Source organism: Eumetopias jubatus, unplaced genomic scaffold, assembly GCF_037043125.1.
Source record: "Eumetopias jubatus isolate StellerSeaLion01/CBP00866 unplaced genomic scaffold, mEumJub1_p1.0 scaffold_3, whole genome shotgun sequence".
NCBI classification, from domain to species: Eukaryota; Metazoa; Chordata; class Mammalia; order Carnivora; family Otariidae; genus Eumetopias; species Eumetopias jubatus.
Window position 1 is genome coordinate 36,748,024 of NW_028274809.1, and position 21,165 is coordinate 36,769,188.

The 21,165-nt window shown below is 36.5% G+C and overlaps 1 non-coding gene across 1 annotated transcript; it reads right to left on the bottom strand.

Annotated features, from left to right (window-relative positions):
* Window positions 1-14,371: 14,371 nt before the first annotated feature.
* LOC114226134 (U6 spliceosomal RNA) lies at window positions 14,372-14,480 on the bottom strand. The gene has a single exon (XR_003612684.1). It is a non-coding gene; the product is annotated as a U6 spliceosomal RNA (small nuclear RNA).
* Window positions 14,481-21,165: the final 6,685 nt, after the last annotated feature.

Sequence of the window (21,165 nt, forward strand, 5' to 3'; positions counted from 1 at the left end):
CTCTGAGTCAATGTGTGAACTCTGTTGTACTGACTCACTGGGTCTGTGCTGAGGTCTACATGGGAGGCTGTTTACTCCAACTCTAAATGCATTAAATGACCTCAGTTACTTCTAGGCAAGCTCTGATACTTTCCTAGTACTTCTAATTTGCCTCCATCTAATCTGTGACACAGTGGAAAATAAGTTTACTACCCTAGTTAGAATTGTAATTAAAGAAGAAATCGTAAATATGCCCTGAGTGCGGATCTGAGACCTTTGCGTGAAATATGTGCATTTGACTAGATGAGATTAGGTAAAATCTATTTTGATTGGGTGTATCACTTTTTTATTTTCTGGTTCATTGCCATAAATGGGATAAATGAGTTCTGTATATGAGAAATGCTAATTTACTGATAATTTGCACCTGCAGTATGTGTGCTTGGTTAGTAGGCACACTCTCTAATCCCTATAAAAAAGGCTTTAATGGTATTGTAAATGAAGGCATTGTGAAATTTGCAATAAGGAAAATTAATACAAGTTTTCTAATTAATTTGGGAAGTTCCAGGAAAAAGGGTTACAACATGTATTTATTTGGGGCCACACTATCATCAGTGTTCATATCTTGTGCTTGCATTTTATATATACATTATTTGTAATTCAAGTATTATTGTTGGGTTTGAGCTGGCCAGCCAAGCTTTTTGTATATTAATATTGACTGGTTATTGGGTAATAGCCTACACTGCATACCTTCTGCCATAAAATGATGAAAAGTGATCATGAAAAGTGCTTTGGTTTCAAGACTAGTGAATAAAAGAAATACCATTTCAGTTTCCCCACAGGGAGATCTCTGTTGGTATTTTAATTTGTATATGAACTATATGTACAAAAAGAAAAAGAAAATAAGGTGATAAAAGTCTTAGGGAGCTTATTAATATTTAACATGAAGAAAAAGTATTTCACCATGATTCCTTCTAACATTATGAGGCATCAGGGAATAAATGATCCTTGCACACAATATTAAAATTTATATTCACATATATGTATATAAATTAAAGTATTTAACATTTAATGGAAATAGTATTTTTTGATCCAATTAGTAAATTTCAAGGAATTTACCTTAGGAAACAACAATGAGTGAAGACAAAGACTTAAGTTTAAGGATTTCATCATAGCCTGATTTATAGTACTAAAAAATGGAAACCTAAATAATAAAGAATAAATGAAAAGTTAAACACATCTGTGTCATATTGAATTTTCATGGGAAAAAGTAGTGATGAGAGAAAAATACTAAGAATTAATTTAATGTAAAAATAACTAGGCACAAAACAACATATAGCATAACCTCAATTTTATAAAACAATTCCAAAATATATAAACATAAATCCATGTGAAAATGAAGCAAATGTCAAGGACATCAACTCTGGGTGGTAGAAATCTGAATGCTTTTTATTGTATTTTTGCACTTCTCTGTATATTTTTTATATTAGATCTATATTATTGTTATTGTTCAAGTGTTTTTTTCCTAAAAATATTTATAAAAGTAGAAGAAAAACTTATGCAAATATTAAAGTGTAACTTCTAAGAGATTTTTTTTTAAATTTATTTGCGAGAGAGAGAAGTGGGCGGGGGTGGGGGGTGGGGAGGGCACGGGAGGCTGAACAGAGAGTCCTGTGCCAGGCTCAGGGCTCAGTCTCACAACCCTGAGATTATGACCTGAGTTGAAATCAAGAGTTGGATGCTTAACTGACTAAGCCACCCAGGTGCCCTGCTTCTAAGAGATTTTAAAAGAGTATTTCATTTGAATTAAACTATTGAATAATAAAAAAAACTTTGGTGACTTGAGTTTAACATTGGCTTGATCAAAGAATGCATATACTGAACAAAATTTATATGGAGAGCAGTTAAAAAACACTGCCCTTTGAATGTAGCATATGTGATTCCAGTCTTCAAGTTCTTTCACTAGAACAAATTTATTTTCAGAGAAGTGAATTTCAACGAAAAGGAAATAAAACAAAAATAAAATTTAAAAAAATTATTGAACTGAGCCATCATGAAAAGTTCAGCATGCAATTAAAAATTTGTCATATATCTCCTTAATATGCTTGCAGCAAAAATTAGAATGCATTGAAAATCTGAAACATTGTGCCAAGGAGTCAGTTGTTGTAAACTCCACCACAGTCTTGGTGTCACTGCGAGAATGTATCACCTTCTGAAAATAGTCCCCAAGATGTTTACCTTCTGTGTTCTGCTTCACCTGCCCTAGCAACGCAGAGACTCTCCTTTTTCTTTCATTGTGGTTTTGAGAGAAGTTCTAATCAGCCACAAAAAATTAGTACTCATTATGGCAGATACTCTAATTGCTAAAATTCTAAATAAATGATGCGTTTTAGGGTCTTGATAATGTGTCTGCAATTAATTAATAATCTATTATGTGAAATATTTTTGATTTGTAATTTAAAGCACATAGTAGTTAATTGAATTCATTAAAACAACACTGTAGAGGCTCAGAATTGTATCAGGCTTCATTATATACCAGGCTTCATCCTAAGAATGTGTGGGTAAATAGACTTCTTGTAGGAAACAGCTCTGTTCCAGAGTCACAGATTTTCCTTTTAATATCTGGTCAGTCATTTTGTAAAGGTGTTACAAGTAAGAAGTGTCATTGATCAGCAGAAATCCATGCCCACATCAGAAGTGTTCATTTCTGCATTATTGTGAGTTAGACATTCACAGAAACCCTGTCAGATTTAGCAAAACTAAAATGCTAAAGTAAATAAAAAGACAGTATTTTACAATAATAGTCAAAAAACCCCTTGGAGGTCAGAAATAATAGACAAATATGAATCAACAGAATTAGTGGGCCCTGAAGCTGGAACTTGACCCTGGGTTATCTGCTATCCCTCTTAGCTTAATGCTGGCTTTAAATGGGTCATGTGAAGAAGGTGGTCAGAAAAGTGAACAGGTGGCACTCAAGTAGAGAAAGAATAGACACTGATGAAAGGAAGTAGAAGGGGGCACATTCCAACAGGAGACTAGCATGTGTTGCACTGGAAGGTGAAAGAGACTGGGTCATATTGATGAAATTGCAACTTGTTCGGCACAGCCTGGCTGGACTGTGGTGTCAAAGAGGGGGGTGAGACTGGGGAGGTAAACCTGGGCTAGATCACTGAGGATCTAATATAACATGCTAAGTAATTTAGTATCATGAGGGCGAGAGAACTTCACTGAGACATTTTAAACAGGATAGTATGTTTCAAAGATTTTTCTTATGGCAGCCTGAGGAATGAATAGCGATGAAGCAAAAGTAAAAAATAGACTAGTTTATTGCAATCATTCAGGAAGGAGAGGGTAGTATTCTGGATGAAGAGATAAAAAAGAAGTTGATAGTTTCAAGAGGCGGTTAGGAGGTAGGAACAACAGAATCTGGCCATCTCCTGGATATGGGGGAACAAGGGAGAGGAAGGAATCAAAGTAATGAATGTTCCCAACTTGAGCAACTCAGTGGACAGTGAAGCTAAGAAACAGGGAGAACAGAAGGTGTTGGGAGGTAGCTAATGATGACTGGGAACTAGTAACTCTTGCCTGGGGAATGATGGATGACTTGTCAAGAAGGGTTGTAGAGAAAAGGACTGAGGACCAAACTCAGACGAGCAGATAGAGGATGAAAAACTTGAAAATTAGACTCAAAAGGAGGATCCAGGGAGGTAGCTGGAAATCAGGAGGGTGTGTCGTCATGGAAATGCAAGTGAAGAGGGGTTTCTGAGTATGAGTGAATAAACAATAGTGAAAAATAAGATGTCAAGTGGAAGGAGCCCATTGGCTTGTGACAACAAAAATGTTTTCTGGTGACCTTTGTTACAAAATATTTTTCTGTAGGAGTTCTAAAGAAGTGGGGACGGTGTGTGTAGTCCTTTCTTTTAAAAACCTTGGTTTTACTTGGGAAAAGAGAACTAGAGGGGAGGGCTGGGTGATGCGGGGTCACAAGCTTGAGGAAGGTTTTTGTTTTTAATAACCTGGTAGTGACTTGAACCAGTTGGAATGCTGACAGGAAGGCCCAGTAGATATAATAGTTAACAACGTATAGGAGATGGAGTGGATCATTGTATTTAGACAGGAAAGCAAAGGACTTGTATGGGGGTGGAGGAATTAGCAGTTAGAAAAATGCCTCCTTCATGTCAATATTTTACAAATATTGTAGTGTTCATCATTATAGCTTTTCTATTTAGATTATATGAAATATTTTCATCTTGAATTCAACTATTAGTTCTTTGGAGCTAAATCTTGGGACACTTGACCTTGAGCTCATTAATTGAAAAATTGGGGCAAAAGTCTAGTGTGATTACATCATCAAAAGACCAAATTACTAATGTAATCTAATGAATTTCCTTGGAGTCTATTTCTTTGCTATGGTGGCACTTTCAAAACAAATGACACCTTTGAAATGAAACTTTGAAAGTTTCTCTCTATGATCCAGTACTATTCTTTTATATGCCGTGAGCACATACTCAAGTGGCTATTTGTCAGATACACCAGTAATCATTTCATTTTAATCAGCTAACTGCTGATAGCCCAGATGAACATCTTGCATGCAGTTTTATTTAGCACATCTCTTAGAATGACTGAAGTGTCAGAACATCCCAGGTACACTGCTGTAGACCAGCTGCACTGGAGGAGTGTTCGCCAAAAACATCTGGAACATTATTCAGTATGAAAGGGAATAAATATGTTTATGGAAGAGACATTCACATCATCTGTGAGCAGGTTCTTTCAGAGGTTTCAAATTCCATAGAACTTTTGATAGAAATAGGATTTGTTAGATTCTTTGATCAAAAGAAAAAATGGCTAATCTTTCTGGAAGATAGGTTTGAATATTGTACCAAATACATCATTATGAAGAATTAGTTCTAAGAGCTGACCTCTGGTCTGAGTCAGGAGAATCTAATACACGCTGTTTTCTTAAGGATTCAGAGGGGGGGAAAAAAAGGATAATTGACCTAGGAAAGGGGAGGGATGTTTCATAAGCTGACTTTTCAAAACTATGATAACGATGATTACTATTTGTTGAACACCCACTCTGAGTCAGGCACATGCAGATACTTTACATATGTTCATTCTATTCCTTGTAGCAATTCTTGCAAGGTAAGTATTTTTCCCATATTGCTGGTGGGGAAACTCCTGACCAGTGATTAGAGATACACAATAATTTACCCCTGATTATATCACAAACATTAGGGACCACTTCCATCTGAGTGAAATATCTGTTCCCTTTTCACGCATTCTGCTCCTATCCAAATAAACTGGGGAAGGATTTTAAAATAATGTTAATAATATGAGTATTTAGATAGTGTTTTATTTATTCGGAAAGGACTTAAGCCACCAGCATTTTATTCTTTTTGAATGTATATGTCAACTCTTATGTACCTGTAGACACACCTAAAGAGTGTAAACAAATGCTTGTATTTATAATATACCACTATATTGGATAAAAATATATGATGTAGTTCTATTGTAACTGAAAATACCAAGTAATTTGAAAGACTTTTTTTCCTTGACTCATTTTCACTTAGAAGATGCTTTTTTAAAGTAGATTGCTGATCAGTGCAGGTATGGGGGGCACAGCTGCCATTATGAGTACAGTTTTCAAAAGACTGGTCTAGACGTGCTTATTAACGAAGGTAATAATACCCTTATGTATTTTATTAGTGACTGCCGTTTTCTTAGGATCATCTGCGTGTTTTCCTCGTAGGAATTTTCTTTAGTCAGGTTCCCTATTTTGCCTGAGTATAGAAGGAAGAAGGGCAACTTCCAGGGCAATTGCTTTGTTACTTATGTCTTATTATTTATTTTGTATTTAGACACTGGTGAAGATGTCCCTTTCCCTACCTCATCCCTTTTCATGAAGCAGAGAGGACCCAATCTGGTCATTGTCCTCTCTGAAAATATTTGTCTTAACTTGCTTCAGTAACTTGCTCAGAATGTTCTTTTACATCTCAGGTACTTCATCTGTAAAAATGGGATGCTAATATTTCCTGAGGCAGGCTCTTGCTGGGATTATATGAGATGTTACATGGGAAGCTAACATGTTAATGCCTGGCACAGATTAAGTGCTCAAAAAACATTCGAGTAACGTGAGTCAGAAAAGTTCATGTGATTCATAACATCATGACCAATCTCTCATTTTGATATCTCCGCACTTCTTTGGTTTCATTCATTTCAGCAAACATTTAATGGAGTGTGTGAGTCATTGATTTAGGTGTTGGGGATATGAAGAGACAAAACAGATACAATTTTTGGTCCTCACTGAGTCATGTAATTTAGTGTGGGAGACAGTAAACAAGATAAATAGGAAAACATACGGCATATGAGCCAGTTCTAAAAAGGAAATAAAGCAGGGAAGGAGGAGAGGAAAAACAGAAATTGGTCTGTGATTTAAATGGGAGTGGTTGGGGAGCTGCTCTGAGAGGGAATGTTTGAGTAAGGACTCGTGAAGAAAGAGCCAAGTCACTAGGACACACTGGGGGAAGGAAACGTAGGCATAGGGAAGTGCAGGTATCAGAATAGCTCTGAGACAGAAGAATGCTTATAGCAAGTTCAAGAAACAGCATGGGGGGTGTTTTGATATTCATTGCAAAGTCTGGAAGTTTTACTAGGTAGATCTGCTTCACAAATCCTCAGGGATCCAGTCTTCTTCCAGTTCATTGCTCTTCATTCCTAGGCAGTGGCCATTATCCTCAGACTCTGAGATCTACATTCTCCAGGGCAGGCTTAGTGGAAGAATTGGAGGGGGAAAAAGTGTGCTTGGTAGCTGTACCTTAGGGAGAGTTCACAGTCTGCCAAAGCAAATGTCAGCTTATCTGCCATGAGCCAAATCTTAGTAACCTGCTTCACTTTACTACAAAGGAGACTTGAGCATAGTTTTTCTTCCGGGAAGCCGTGTGTATAGCTAAGACTTCAATTGTGGAATAAGGGGAAAAAGATACTGGGGGACAACTAGCAGCTTCTACTGTACATCCCTACTACAAGGGGCAAGACGATGGACTTCAAAAGGCACCCATGATGCTTTGAAGGCATACACATACATAACAGATAAGATCACTTCCTTAAAAAAAGTGAGGAACATGGAACAGTACGTGAAAGTTAAGAGAACAGGATGATTTTACAAGTGCTGCCTAAATTCATGGACTCAGTTCTTCTGCCACTGACAAACACCTCCTTGTGTCTCCTACCTAACATTTTATTTTGCTGCCAGTGTACTTAAGAAATATAAAGATTATCGCACAAAAGTCTCTAAGATAAGTGAAGCTCTGTTATGTATATCAATAAAGGATTTGTTTAGAACAAAATGAAGAAAATTTTGTTTCTTTGTTTCCATTATGTACCCTTTTAAAGAAAGAAAATGGAAAGAGTATAGAAGCCACATATCATAATTAATATAGAATATTTTAAGGAATTAATTTTAGGGGCCAGTTGAGTACTTTTCCAAAAGGTATGGTTCTTTGACATTCATTAAAAATAACTGACAAATAGTTTCCTCTTTCTTCATAAACCTGGGTGAAATACAGTAAGTTAAGGGTTCCCTTCAAAACCTTCCAATTTAAGAAAACAAAGTATTGTGCAAGTATCTCTTACAGTTGAAAAATCCTGAAATGAGTATCTTTGATTTCTAGTTTCTGAGGAGGAGGGGAGCCCACAGAAGTTGTCAGACAAGTTCAAATTTGAGTAGTTCTGCCTCATGGGAGGCGGACAAACCAGCCACCTCTTAAGAAAGCTAGTATTTTTGGCAGATGATCATGCTCAGTTTTGCAAACCTAAGTGCTATATAGAGTGTTCTATAAGCACCTGAACTTTTGCTTCAGTTCTTCGACATACTGAGCCTGAACTCTCAACTTTCTGAGATTTACCCATTCTTAATTTTTTGTGTCTCTTCACTATTTGCATGTCTTTGGAAGAGATTAGCTTTTTCATGTCCTGGTTGACTTCCCACCCTCTGATCCAAGTCCATTCTCCATCTAATTTCAGTTATCTGACCTAACAGAACCCTGTAACTCATGTTTGGAATACTCCACTAGTGTTGAAATGTTTTCTGTTCATTTCCCCAGTTGTCGGTAATTCTCTTTTCAGAAGGTCTATAATTTGGGAGTGAGGTAGAATAGTTTGTTTTTTCTAAAAACATTCTCAGTCCTATAATTGAGTAGGTCTTGCGATAGAATCAATTCTTGGAAAGGTTTTTTCTTCTTCTTCTTCTTCTTCTTCTTCATGACTTGTTTTATTGCTCTTGTTTTGCTGTTAATGTAAAAGACCAAAACCCCAAATTTAGGTTCAGTAATGTTCAGTTGTCACAGATTCTGTTGTAATGGCTCTGCATAAAAGATCTATAAAACAGTGTATTCTTGTACAGTGCTTAGCTGCCCTTTTAGTAGTTACCAGAATCTTTTTTCTTTTCTTTTCCATTAGAATAAAGATTTTGTCTTTATTACATTATCACATTGAGAGTGGTACAAAGTTAGCAGTTGAGCAAAATTTAGTCTTTCTTTTTTTTTTTAAAGATTTTATTTATTTGACAGAGAGAGAGAGAGAGAGAGAGAGAGAGACAGCGAGAGAGGGAACACAAGCAGGGGAGTGGGAGAGGGAGAAGCAGGCTTCTCGCCTGAGCAGGGAGCCCAATGAGGGGCTCGATCCCAGGACCCTGGGATCATGACGTGAGCTGAAGGCAGGCGCTTAATTGACTGAGCCACCCAGATGCCCCCCGAATTTAGTCTTTTTGACCATAGAAGACTCCCCTCCTCCCCACACACCTTTTGGCCTTTTCTTCCCCCAATCATTCTCTCTTGGTTTAATTGAAATATCCTTTAAGGATTGTTGAACCACAGTGTGGTATTTCATTTCATTGTTATTAGAATGTGTGCCTGGTTGAGGTTAATTTAATGTGCATTTTTTAGACATCCAGCATTTAAGCTGATGACTGTTTACTGAAAGCTTGTTGATCAACAGTGTTTTTACGTTTAAGTGCATTAACTGACATAGCTCTGTAAGCATCGATGGTTGGGTGCTGTCAGCATTTATGAAGATTGAAATGCCATGTCCCCTCAATCTCATGTTTTACGTACTTACCAGACTTAGCAATTAAATATGTTTTCTTCCTTTGGTTCTGGTGATACTGTTATTTTATGAAATATTTTCTCTTTCTTCAAAAGCAGTACTCCTCCATTATGGGGGTTTTGGAGATTTAGAAAAGTTCAAAAAAGAAAATAGCAGAGTTTTGCGATTTAGAAAAAATATGGCTAATATTAATGAAACACTGTAATTTTTAGGGCAGTTTTACCTTTCTGAATCACTTTTTTGTTTTTCTCTATTTATTTATTTATGTATTTTAAAGATTTTATTTATTTGACAGAGAGACACAGCGAGAGAGGGAACACAAGCAGGGGGAGTGGGAGAGGGAGAAGCAGGCTTCCTTTGGAGCAGGGAGCCTGATGCGGGGCTCGATCCTCGGACCCTGGGATCATGACCTGAGCCGAAGGCCCTGGGGCCACCCAGGCGCCCCTTTTCTCTTCTTATTTAAAAATACTGTTTCTCTTATAGCTTTTTGTTTTATAGAATTAAGCAGCCTACTTGATTTCAAGTCCTGACTCTGATACATACAGCTCTATTAATTTGAGCAAGTTTTGTGAACTCTGTGCTTTAGTTTCTTGACTATAAATGGGGATAAAAGTTATCTATTTTGTAGGCTTGTTATAAAGAGTACATACATTAATACAAGTAATTAATGCAAGTAAGGCATTAGAACACTGCCTGGTGTGCTAAACATTCACTTGTTTGCTACTATCATGGAGGAGCAGAACAACTACAGTTATAGTTATATATTCTGTTAGGCAAAAGGGTATAATTAATCTTTGCCTCCAACACTGGTTTTATAAAAAAGATGGTCCAGTATCCATTCTCTTTTCCTTACTAACCTTGGACATTTGAAAAACTACATCACTCTGCCTTCCTTGTTGGTAGGGATGAATAATAAAATGTTAGTGGAGGTTGTTAGGTTGGATATCTGGAAACATTCTTCTGTCCCTAGCCATCTGCCTCACTTCTGTTTTGTGGAATGTGGATGTGATGACTAGAGCTCCAGCAGTCCTCTTGGGTCTTGAGGCAACCTTAAAGATAGTAGAGCAGAAAGACTGAAGGATCCTAGATTCATGCTGACTGTGTAGCCACCATACCAGCTTTGGCCTATCAACTCTGGACTTCTTTTATTTGAGAGAGAAATAAGCCTGGATTTCTGTTACTAACATCAGTATGTACTTTCTAACTGATATATTGAATAGTCAGTGCATTTGGTTTTTGTAAACTTGACTTTTTTTACTTTCTGGCTGACAGTAGATGACATTGCCTGTAGGGCTCCATAGATAGCCCTCCTATGCTTTCTGAAACTTGCATCTATTAGGATTGTGTTCTTTCCATTTGTCTTAAATTCTAACAAATTCATAGTGGGAAGAATTACTCCTGTCTTATTAGCAGTTAGTGATACATTTCTTACCTCAGCCTCTAAGTATTAAATTAACAATATTTTAGGGGTGCCTGGGTGGCTCAGTTGGTTAAGTGTCTGCCTTTGGCTCAGATTGTGATCTCAGGGGCCTGGGGTGGAGCTCCCTGCTCAGCAGGGAGTCTGCTTCTCCCTCTGCCCCTCCCCCTGCTCATGCTCACATGCTCTCTCTCTCAAATAAAATTTTAAAAAAATAAAAATAAAATAAAAATAAGTTGACAGTATTTTATAAAAATTCAGTGACTGTTCCACATTTCCCAAGAATATTTATCAAATCACCATGTATCTTAAAATTTGATAATGTAAATTATGGAACCTAGTTCTTTCTGACTCAGAGCTTGCACTTGATCCCCATATCAACTTCATTGACTAATGAACACTACAAATTAATGATATATTTAACAAAATTAAATTGTGTGGAGATTACTGTATTTTATGTTTCAGATCATCACCTATATTTAGATTTAGCTCTGAAGTGGACCTTTTAAAATACTCACTTCCAATTAAATACTATTTTTTTAAATAACTTACCCTTCTATTACCATGATATCATTCTTCTGTACTATTAAAATCACCTATAAGCAAAGATTAATAAGAAAATGTGGAGTTTGCATTTAATTAGATTCAGAGACTCAAGCTAGAGCAATACTGCTTTTGTGAAAGAATTTCAGAGGTTACCTACCATACAGGGATAGAAGTTTTGTTTATTTTCTTTTCACCAGCAGATTTTTCCCCACTGTACTTCCCTCTTTGCAGGTGGGTATAATTCCATTAATATGACAAGGACTTTACCCAAATTGGGAGATCAGTGCTCTTTCGGTTGCTTATTCCAAAAACCTTACAGACCTCTTTGACTCCTTGTTTCACATCCCATATTTGATCTCCCAGTAAATCTTAATTAGCTCTACCTTCAAAATATATATAAAACTTGATCGTTTCTGTTGACTCTGCACTGCTTCCACCCTGTTCCAAGTTACTGTTGACTCTCATTCTCATCTGGATTATTGCAGTAGCTTCCTAAATGGCCTTCCTGTTTTCATCCTTGACCTTCCCATTCTATTCTCGAAAGACTAGCCAGAATAATCTTGTTAAAATGGAAGTCAGATCATGTCACCCCTCTGCTTTTAATCTACAGTGGCCCCATCACATGTGGTAAAAGCCAGTCTCTACAATAGTCTGAAAGGTGTGACGTAGCTTACAGTGTTTCTTTGATCTTACTTTCTCCCCTTTTTCTGTAGTTCTTTTTTTCCCCAGCCTTGAGAGTTGCCTTTTAACTTCTTAAACCTGCTAAGGTGCTGCCCATTTCAGGGCCTTTGCATTGCTGTTCCTGCTGTGTAGGGTGCTCTTTCCCATATATTGGCATATCTAGTTCTCTGTCTTGTGTATCCTTACTCAAGACTGCCTTCTTAGTAAGGCTTTTCCCGGCTATCTTACTAAAAATTTTAACCCCCTTCCCTTAATTTCTTACCCCTTTTCCCTGCCTTACTTTTCCCCCTGTTACGCTATCAAACATTCTGTCTTATTGAAAAGTTGAGGTTTTTATCTTTTTGTTTTTACCTATTCCAGGTTCTTAAACATTCTAGTATATAATGGATGCCCAATAAATACTTATTGATAGAATGAACAAATGAGTGAGTGAATAAATGAGTGAATATACAAGGCATGAAAGCTCAGTGTTTTTTGAAATGTCTAATAGGGATCTCAGGATTCTTGAAGTTTTTCTTAGCTTGTTAGTTATAATCCCTATAACTATTAAACCATCTGTATTTTTTTTTTTTTTAACTTGGTGATTCTGGCTACTCTCAACATCAATATTAATTGCCCAGGTAGTGTATACTAGATTATTTTAGACTCTTGATTTAGACTCTTAGATTTTGACCTTTAAGTCTTCCCATTAGTGATACTGGAAAGCTGTTAAGACTTTTGGAGACTCTGCATGGATTACATTTCTGCTTTTTTTCTTTCATGATTTATCTCAGCTTGTTAAAATATTTTGTGTTAATTATTTTGTACTTTCATTTTTATTATGCAAAATTATTCAGAATAAAACATGCATATTCTAAAAAAAAAAAAGGTAACATGCGGACAGTGTTGCAAAACTCCAGGTGGGAGCTGTGACTGTCATGTAAAAATGACATATGTAAAAGTTATAAAATATACAACTGAAGTGTTTGAAGGAGAAAGGTGTCATTTGGGGGAGATTTATTCTCAAAGTCATAAGAAAAAAAAGGGAAGTGATCCCACCTGTTCCTTCTAGAGGTTCTCATTGCATTGCCATGTTTAATGGCAATTTATGTGCTTGTATTACAAACAATTTAAATAAAAAAAAAAAAAGCTCTTGCCTTCTGGAAAATAGACCAGTTAGGAAAATGATGCACAGTTGCCGAATTAAATATGTTCATTGAGTTGTTGGAACCACTTAAGTTCATAAACCGCGATATAGGAAGACACATAAATGAAGCCACACTTCTTTTATTTACATGATAGACATTAAAAATCTTCAAAAACATATATATTTTTTGGGGGGATAGAATTACTATACAGTGACATGTACACATTTTTAAGGGTACAATTGGGTGACTTTTGACAAATGCCGGTAGCCAGCCATGTAACCCACGTTGCCATCATTCCAGCAGGTACCTTCGTGCCCTTTTCCTGGGTATTCCTCTCCCTCATTCAGAGGCAACCCCTTTTTTGATTTTTAAAACTGTTGACTTCGTCTTGCCTAATATTAACTTTCATATGAATGAGTTGTTTACTCTTGTATTCAGCTTCTTTTGCTCGCATATTGTCTGTTAGACTTATTCATGTTGTTGTGCCTACCAATATTTTTTTATTGGTGCACAGTGTTCTGCTGTATGAATGTGCTAAAATTTGTCCATTTTCCTCTTAATGGAATTTGAGTTTCCAGTTTTTGCCACTAATGAATAAAACTTCTATGAGCATTCTTGTGCACATATTTTTGTGGATATATGTTCTTTTTTTTTTTTTTAGTTTTTTTGGTAAATATAGAGGGGTGGAATTGCTAGATCAAAGGATAGAGGTATATTTAACTTTATAAGAATCTGCTAAACCTTTCTCAAAAGTGGGGGTCTATTTTACACTTCAAGCTACCCATTTATTTTTACTGTTTTAAAATGGTATGGACTTCTGCAATTCCTAATAGAGAGTGGCCATTTGGGGAACTTAGATTAGGTACCAAAGTCATTCTGTATATACAAGGTATTTTTAAGTGTTGTCTGAATATCAACTGTGTTTATTTAATTCTGAGAAAGAAAAGTGGGGGTGTGTCTGATTTTTCTGCGGACTAGGTATGGAACAAAATGTTCTTAAAAATCTACATGTTAAAAGAGTACTTAAAACCCACTTAACAAATAAGAAGAAATTTCCAAACTATGGCTGTTGTGGGGATGATTAAGACAACTCATAATTTGAGTTCACAGTTCAAACTACCCCTCTGAACACTTTTTTTCCATATAGCATTACATAACCATTTTATTACATGTGTTCCTAGACACTTCTCTAATTGCATTACAGAGTGGATATTCTATTCATTTCCAGAAAACAAAAACAAAAACAAAACCCAACAAGACTCTTCTCAAGTAGGGTACGAGGGACATTCTTTTTTTTTTAAGATTTTATTTATTTGTTTGAGAGAGAGAGCACGAGAGGGAAGAGGGTCCGAGGGAGAAGCAGACTCCCCGCCGAGCAGGGAGCCCGACGCAGGACTCGATCCCGGGACTCCGGGATCATGGCCCGAGCCGAAGGCAGTCGCTTAACCAACTGAGCCACCCAGGTGCCCTACCAGGGACATTCTTAAATCCATTTTTATTACATAGGTTTTAAAAAACTTCTTAAAATGTGGAATACTGCTCCAATTTGTATGTCATCCTTGTTCAGGGACCATGCTAATCTTCTTCATATTGTCCCAGTTTTAGCATATGTGTGCTGCTGATGGGAGCACCCTACCCCCCAAACTTTTTGAACTCATCAAACCCAATATATATTGCGACAAACCACCTTTAATTTTTCCTATCCATGTTTCATGAATTTTATATTTCTAACTTTTCCCACTGAATTCATCAAAATTTTGTTTTTGAAGAGTTATTTAACATCCAAAAGAGCATAGAAATTTCTGAAACCTCTTTCCCTCTTCCCCAGGGAAGTGTGTTTTAAAAGAGGTTTAAAAGGAGCTTCATTCTGGAAGAACTTAAAATCAGTTCTATACTCATTATCTAGAAGACCTGGCAAAATCAACTATCTTCACCCTGGCCCGTGTGTCATTGTTGAAGTAGAGAATGTGGAGCTAACAGTAAGGTTCCTAAAATGCATGTGCTTTCACAAGCCTATTCTCATGTGAGATGTTGTTTTTCCTCAGAAACATATTTGTGTTTGAGAAAAAGCAAATACAGGGCAAAATTTTGCGGGAAGGTTGAAAACAGGTACCATGGAAAACATTATTATTGATTTTTATAAATGTATTTGGCAGTGAATGTGTACTGAGTTGTCCAATGTAAGCATCCAGGACTTTTTTTCCCCCCATTGGTAATATAGTAAAGTCCTCTTTCAGGAAACATTTGCTTTTGGAAAATATAAAAGGTCAGTTTTGGCCAACTGCATCAGTCCTTATTCTGCCATCTGTAAAAAATTTAGGCTTTGCCTTTTTGAATGACCCTTTAAAAATATACAAGACCTAATTCTGTCCTTTACTCCCATAAACCTCCCATTGGACTCTGGTGGGAACATTTTACAGTTAAGTTCTGAGGAAGAGAACATTTCATAATGCCTTCTTGTGAGAACTTCCTTGGGTACAACGTGGCCAACTCGTTCCTCGTGAGAGCATTCTGTGACCTTACTGGCTTTAGAACTTCAAAATAGACTCTAAGCTATTAAGCAGTAATGCTGCTTGCAGATCTATCTATCTGATCATCTATCTCCATGTAACCCTAAAATTCTAGTGCAGTAGATATCCAAAGTAGATGACTCTTGGTCCACTGAGGAATTCTGCTCTTCGTCCGTCATGTGTTGATTAGTAGGTGTGTTCATTCTCAGTGCCCTCCTCTAGCCCTTCCTAGTGCTCTATATTAAAAACAGTGTTTCTTGAACACTTAGTATGTGCCAGGCACTAGTAAAGAGAGGTTGAAACAGGGTGGCTAAAAAATGTAATGAGAATCACACAGCAGAGCCAATATTTAGACCATGCTCCCTCTGAGTCCAAACCCATGGATCTTAACTGGTACATACCTTGCATTATACTGTACTGTGCCTTCTTATGTGCTTTTTTTTTTTTTTTTTTTTAGTAGCAGAGGGAAAGTCATTGTCTTGGAAAGACCTTGTTTATTTACCAGTCTCTCTAATGAGTCTGTGTCTTCCTTATCTTTGTATGGCTAGAGCAGTTTCCTTGGGAGGTCAATAAATGAATCTTCCAATTTAAAAATTACTCTTTCTTTGTGATTATAAAAGTTTACCTTCTTGTCATAGAAGAGTGGACAAGTAGACAAATAAGGAAACAAAAACATAAATTGTTCCCAAAACCCATTATCCAGAAATAACTGAACAAATGTTTGATAAATGGGGGAATTCCAAATATTTTTTAAAACCCCTATAATCTTGTTTTGCATCTAATACTTTTCTTTAACAGTGATATACCAGGAAGACTTGATTGCTTGATGTTAATTATGCATGATTAATGCATAATAAAGTCTAGCCTTCATAAAGCTGGAAGGTGAAAAAGAGGGAAAACTGCAAATGTTTCAGTGAAGAAATTTATTATCACAGTGTAAACTTCCTGAAGTAGCATTTTACTTGAGAATATCCATCTTTTGAGTCAGTTTGTTTGGAACTATTAAGCTGATTCTAAGATACTTATTTAAAAATAATCTCTTATGATCAGAAATACATTTCATGATTAAAAAACACCTTTTTATCTGTATGCTTGCTAAATAGACTTTATTTAAAAGTGCTATAGTTAAGAACAGTTTATTGGTGAAAGTCTAGCCCCTAGTGGACAGGAGTTTCTGGTACACACCCACATACTCAGCTAGTTAGTATGGCTTGAAGGGATACCTGCTAAATCTCCAGGGCTTCAGAATGAAATGCTGTTCAAGACTCTTGATATTAATATCTTCTTCTCTTTTACTTTCATTTTCATAAAATATGCCATAATTTTACGTCTGGCTTATAAGAACTTTATAGTATTTGAATGAATATTAAGACTTTTTTATTCCACTATTAAACTTTTTTTCCCAAGCAGTGATTTTTCTAGCTTCTTTGAGAGTGAAAAGAATAAAATTTCTCACCAACCCCCACTGCTCTCCCTTTCTCTTTTCCTTTCACTATAAGTATTCCACATTTACATTTACACTTTTCTTTCAGGATAGATTTAGGTTGCTCTTAAAACTTAATCCCCAATACATATACACACACACACACACACACTCCACATACGCATTTCACAAAATGGACTATTTCTTTTAAAATTGAAAAGAACTTTTCTTTAGTTACTTCTTTTCTCTTTTATGAGATGTTAGAAAATGATAACTACAGTACAGAAATTAAACACTCAAATAAGATATGACCATACTTGTGAGTGAAATAGCACCTGATACATAATACCCAATCAGAATGTGATTTTCTTAAGCTTGCAATATCCTTCTCATTCTAAGCATTGTGTTAAATCACATTTCATAATTCAGAGAAACTATAATTAAACTTATCTAATCACTTTGATGATGTTTGTTTAGTTTTAGAAACTTAACCCAAAAGACTGAATTTACATTTTAGATATCAGTTCTGCTCTATGTGATCCAGGGTTTATGGAATAAAGCAGTTACGTGCGCAATACTAAAAAACTTTGCGACACATTAAAAAACAAAAGAAACCTAGTAAAAATGGTGGTACTGTTTTACATACATTAAATGGTTAGAAAATATGTAAATACTATAATAAATATGGTACTTTACCTTGAAACAAACTTGAAGTTTGCATGTGGGTGTTAGAAGGGTTGCAGATAAAAAGACTTTGCACAGCAAAGGAAACAGTTGACAAGATCAGAAGACAACCGACAGAATGGGAGAAGATATTTGCAAATGACATATCAGATAAAGGGCTAGTACCCAAAATCTATGAAGAACTTACCAAACTCAACACCCAAGGAACAAATAATCCGATCAAGAAAGGAGCAGAAGACATGGACAGACATTTCTCCAAAAAAGACATCCAAATGCCGAACAGACATGAAAAAATGCTCCGTATCACTTGGCATCAGGGAAATACAAATCAAAACCACAATGAGATACCACCTTACACCAGTCAGAATGGCTAAAATTAACAAGACAGGAAACAACAAGTATTGGCTAAGATGCGGAGAAAGGGGAACCCTCCTACACTGTTGGTGGGAATGCAAGCTGGTGCAGCCACTCTGGAAAGCAGTATGGAGCTTCCTCAAGAAGTTAAAAATAGAGCTACCCTATGACCCAGCAATTGCACTACAGACTACTCAGCCATCAGAAAGGATGAATACCCACTATTTGCATCGACATGGATGGAACTGGAGGGGATTATGCTAAGTGAAATAAGTCAATGATAGAAATACAATTATCATATGACCTCACTGATGTGTGGAATTTAAGAAACAAAACAAAGGATCATAGGGGAAGAGAGGACAAAATAAAACAAGATGAAACCAGATAGGGAGACAAACTTTAAGAGACTCTTAATCATAGGAGACAAACTGAGGGCTGCTGAAGGGGAGGGGAGTGGAGGGGATGGGGTAACTGGGGGATGGGCATTAAGGAGGGCACATGATGTCATGAGCACTGGGTGTTACATAAGACTGGTGAATCACAGACCTGTACCTCTGAAACCAATACTACATTATATATTAATTAATTGAATTTAAATAAAAAATGTTTTAAAAAAAGGGTTGCAGCTTGTGAGTCATTGTGAAATGGTAGAAGGAGGATTATCTGAAATTAGGTGGGAGGTTCTAATACCAGATGTGATGGGTGTGGCTCATAACCCAGGCCAGTGAACTAAGGTAGCTGGCAGATGTTTGAGGAGGGTGTGTGTGCTTTGTGTATTCCTGTGCAGTTGGATCAGTTGAGTGCAGTTTTCTTCATTATCTAGTGTTGCTCACGTGAAATGGTGCATAAGGAAACATTAAATATGCATTGTCCTCAAATTGTCCCTACTGTATCAAATGCATCAGAACAAATTCCTGTTTTCCAAACAATAGCAGAACTGATTGTACTCTTTGTGAAGACCTGAAATAGAAGAAAAATGACTCATTTGGAATGAGAGCTATTTAACGTTTAAGACATGGTATAAAAGATTGCACATAAGCTGTCCTAGACTTTGTTGGCTTCTCTTTGTGGTATGTGTTTTGGCTGCTACCATCATCAGCACAATAAAATTCATTTATTTCATGTTCCTTTAAGTTGTGCTGTGGGCTTGATATATATATAATGTAAGTGAAGCAGGTATGGTTCTTAGTTTCTGTTGAGTTCATGCTTTATAAAATTTTCAGCAGGAAGCTATAGGGAAAGATTGATTGTGGACATTCTTTGAGTTTTAGTTATATATATGCAAATGGAACACACAACTCGAATAATAAAGGGAAAGTGAATTTGCCTCTTTGGTCAGTTAGGATTAGCTTCACCAGTGCTACAATTTCAGAAGACTAAAATAGGTTTAGAAAAATACAAATTTACAGGTTAGAAAAATACAAATATATCTTATTCAGTGCATTTGGTCAAAATAAAAGTACCATAAAAATAACATGTGGTTTTTTTTTTTTTTCCTCCAAATTTATACCTAAGTTTTCTGAATTCAGTAAATCACCAATATGGTGTCTCAAGCCAAAAACCCGAGTCCTTCTGGATCCCCATCTCTCTTTCATCCCCACCCTCATGTCCATTCCAAGTATGCCAGTGTTACCTCTCAAATACATCCAGAATCTGCCCATCCCCACTGTCACAATTGCCTCTCATCTGACTACAGTTACCTCTTAGCACTGCCTTCTCTTTCTCCTCTGTGGTCCATTCTCTGCCTGGTTCCCAGGGTGACTGTTTAGAATTATAGATCAGATCACATCCTTCCTCTAACCTTCCAAAGGCTTCTCATCTTATTTAGGATGAAATCTAAACTCCACAAGGGTCTATAAGGCTCTACATAATCTTCCTCTTTTGACTGTGTCTCTAATATTATCTCCCATTCTTTGATTTGACCATCTCCAGCCACACTGGTCTTCTTTCTGCTCCTCGACACCAGTTCTTCTCTTTGCTGGAATGTGCACAACCTAGTCTTTGTAGAACAGTCTTGCTCAGATCTCAGCTTTCATGTTGCTTCTAGAGTGTCACTCTCCACCATGACCCTGCCTCCATACTGACCTATTAAATCATCCCATTTTATATTCTGCATAGCTCTAGTACATTTTGATATTTTGATCATTTTATTTTTTAATGTATTTATAATCTTTTCCTCTACAAAGAGCCTTTCTCTTGTTCGGCACCATATCCCTGGTACATCTTTTAGTGCATGAACAATTAGGTGCTCAATATTGTATTTGTGAAATGAATTAAGGTTAAAAAAAAAGTAGAGGGGAAATATACTTTTTTTTCCTAGTAAATAGGCAGAATTTTGTTTATAACGTAAGTTTAGACTTTTAAAAAACAGTATTGAGCCTATGTGGTTGTATCAACCCAGTTAATAAGAATTAATGGTGATAAGCAAGCATTTAGCAATGACTTACTTTATCCAAGGCACTTTCCTAAATTCTTCTGATATATGAAATAATTTAATTCTTATAACACTCATTTGAGGTAGGTACCATTATTCCAAATTTAAAAGATGAGATAATTGAGTTCTCTGGGTAGTGTAGTTAATAGGTAGTACAGCTGGTATTTGAACTTAGGCAGCTTCATTAGAAAGTCAGTTGGCTTAGTCACTGTGCTGTCCATAGAAGTGGAATCTCATTATGCACTTGGCTTTCTTACTGTGTACACTACTGCTTAGCACCCAGTACAGCCCAGAACCTCTGGGGTTTTTGTTGTTTTTTGTTTATTTAAATTCTTTGTTTTTTTTTTACTTAAAAGTGTAAGAAGGATAAAATTAGTTAACTACAAGAACTCTGACACACAAATCCAATATCACTGTAAGGATCCAAAATGAAAAAAGCTATTTGCTGGACTGTTGAAAGAACCTTAAATATGAAGCAATATATTGATCAGCACCATATGGATTTTTTGGTAAATAGCCACTCAAGCTTACTCTGGACCAGGCATCAACTATCTTTTCTTACTCGCTTACAGCTTTTAAAAAAGACATCAGGAAAGCAGCTTGAAATTTATTTTAGAGTCCATGATGCCAGCCTTATCATAGCGTAAGTGTGCAGAAACAAAAGAGCCTGCGATTTTCAGAAAGTACAATGGAGGGGAAAGTACTAGGTAGAAACACATCCACAAATAAGGTGGGATTACCAAAACCTGAGAAGGAGGCAGTGACATCAAGATGTAGCTTGCATTTGTTGGCCTGCTTGCTGAAATCTACTGAGTTTAAGTCAAAGCATCGTGCAAGGAATCAGGAGGTAAAGTTCCTGTCTTTCTCTGGCAACTTACTCTAAGCCAATTGTATGTCTGAATCTTAGTTAC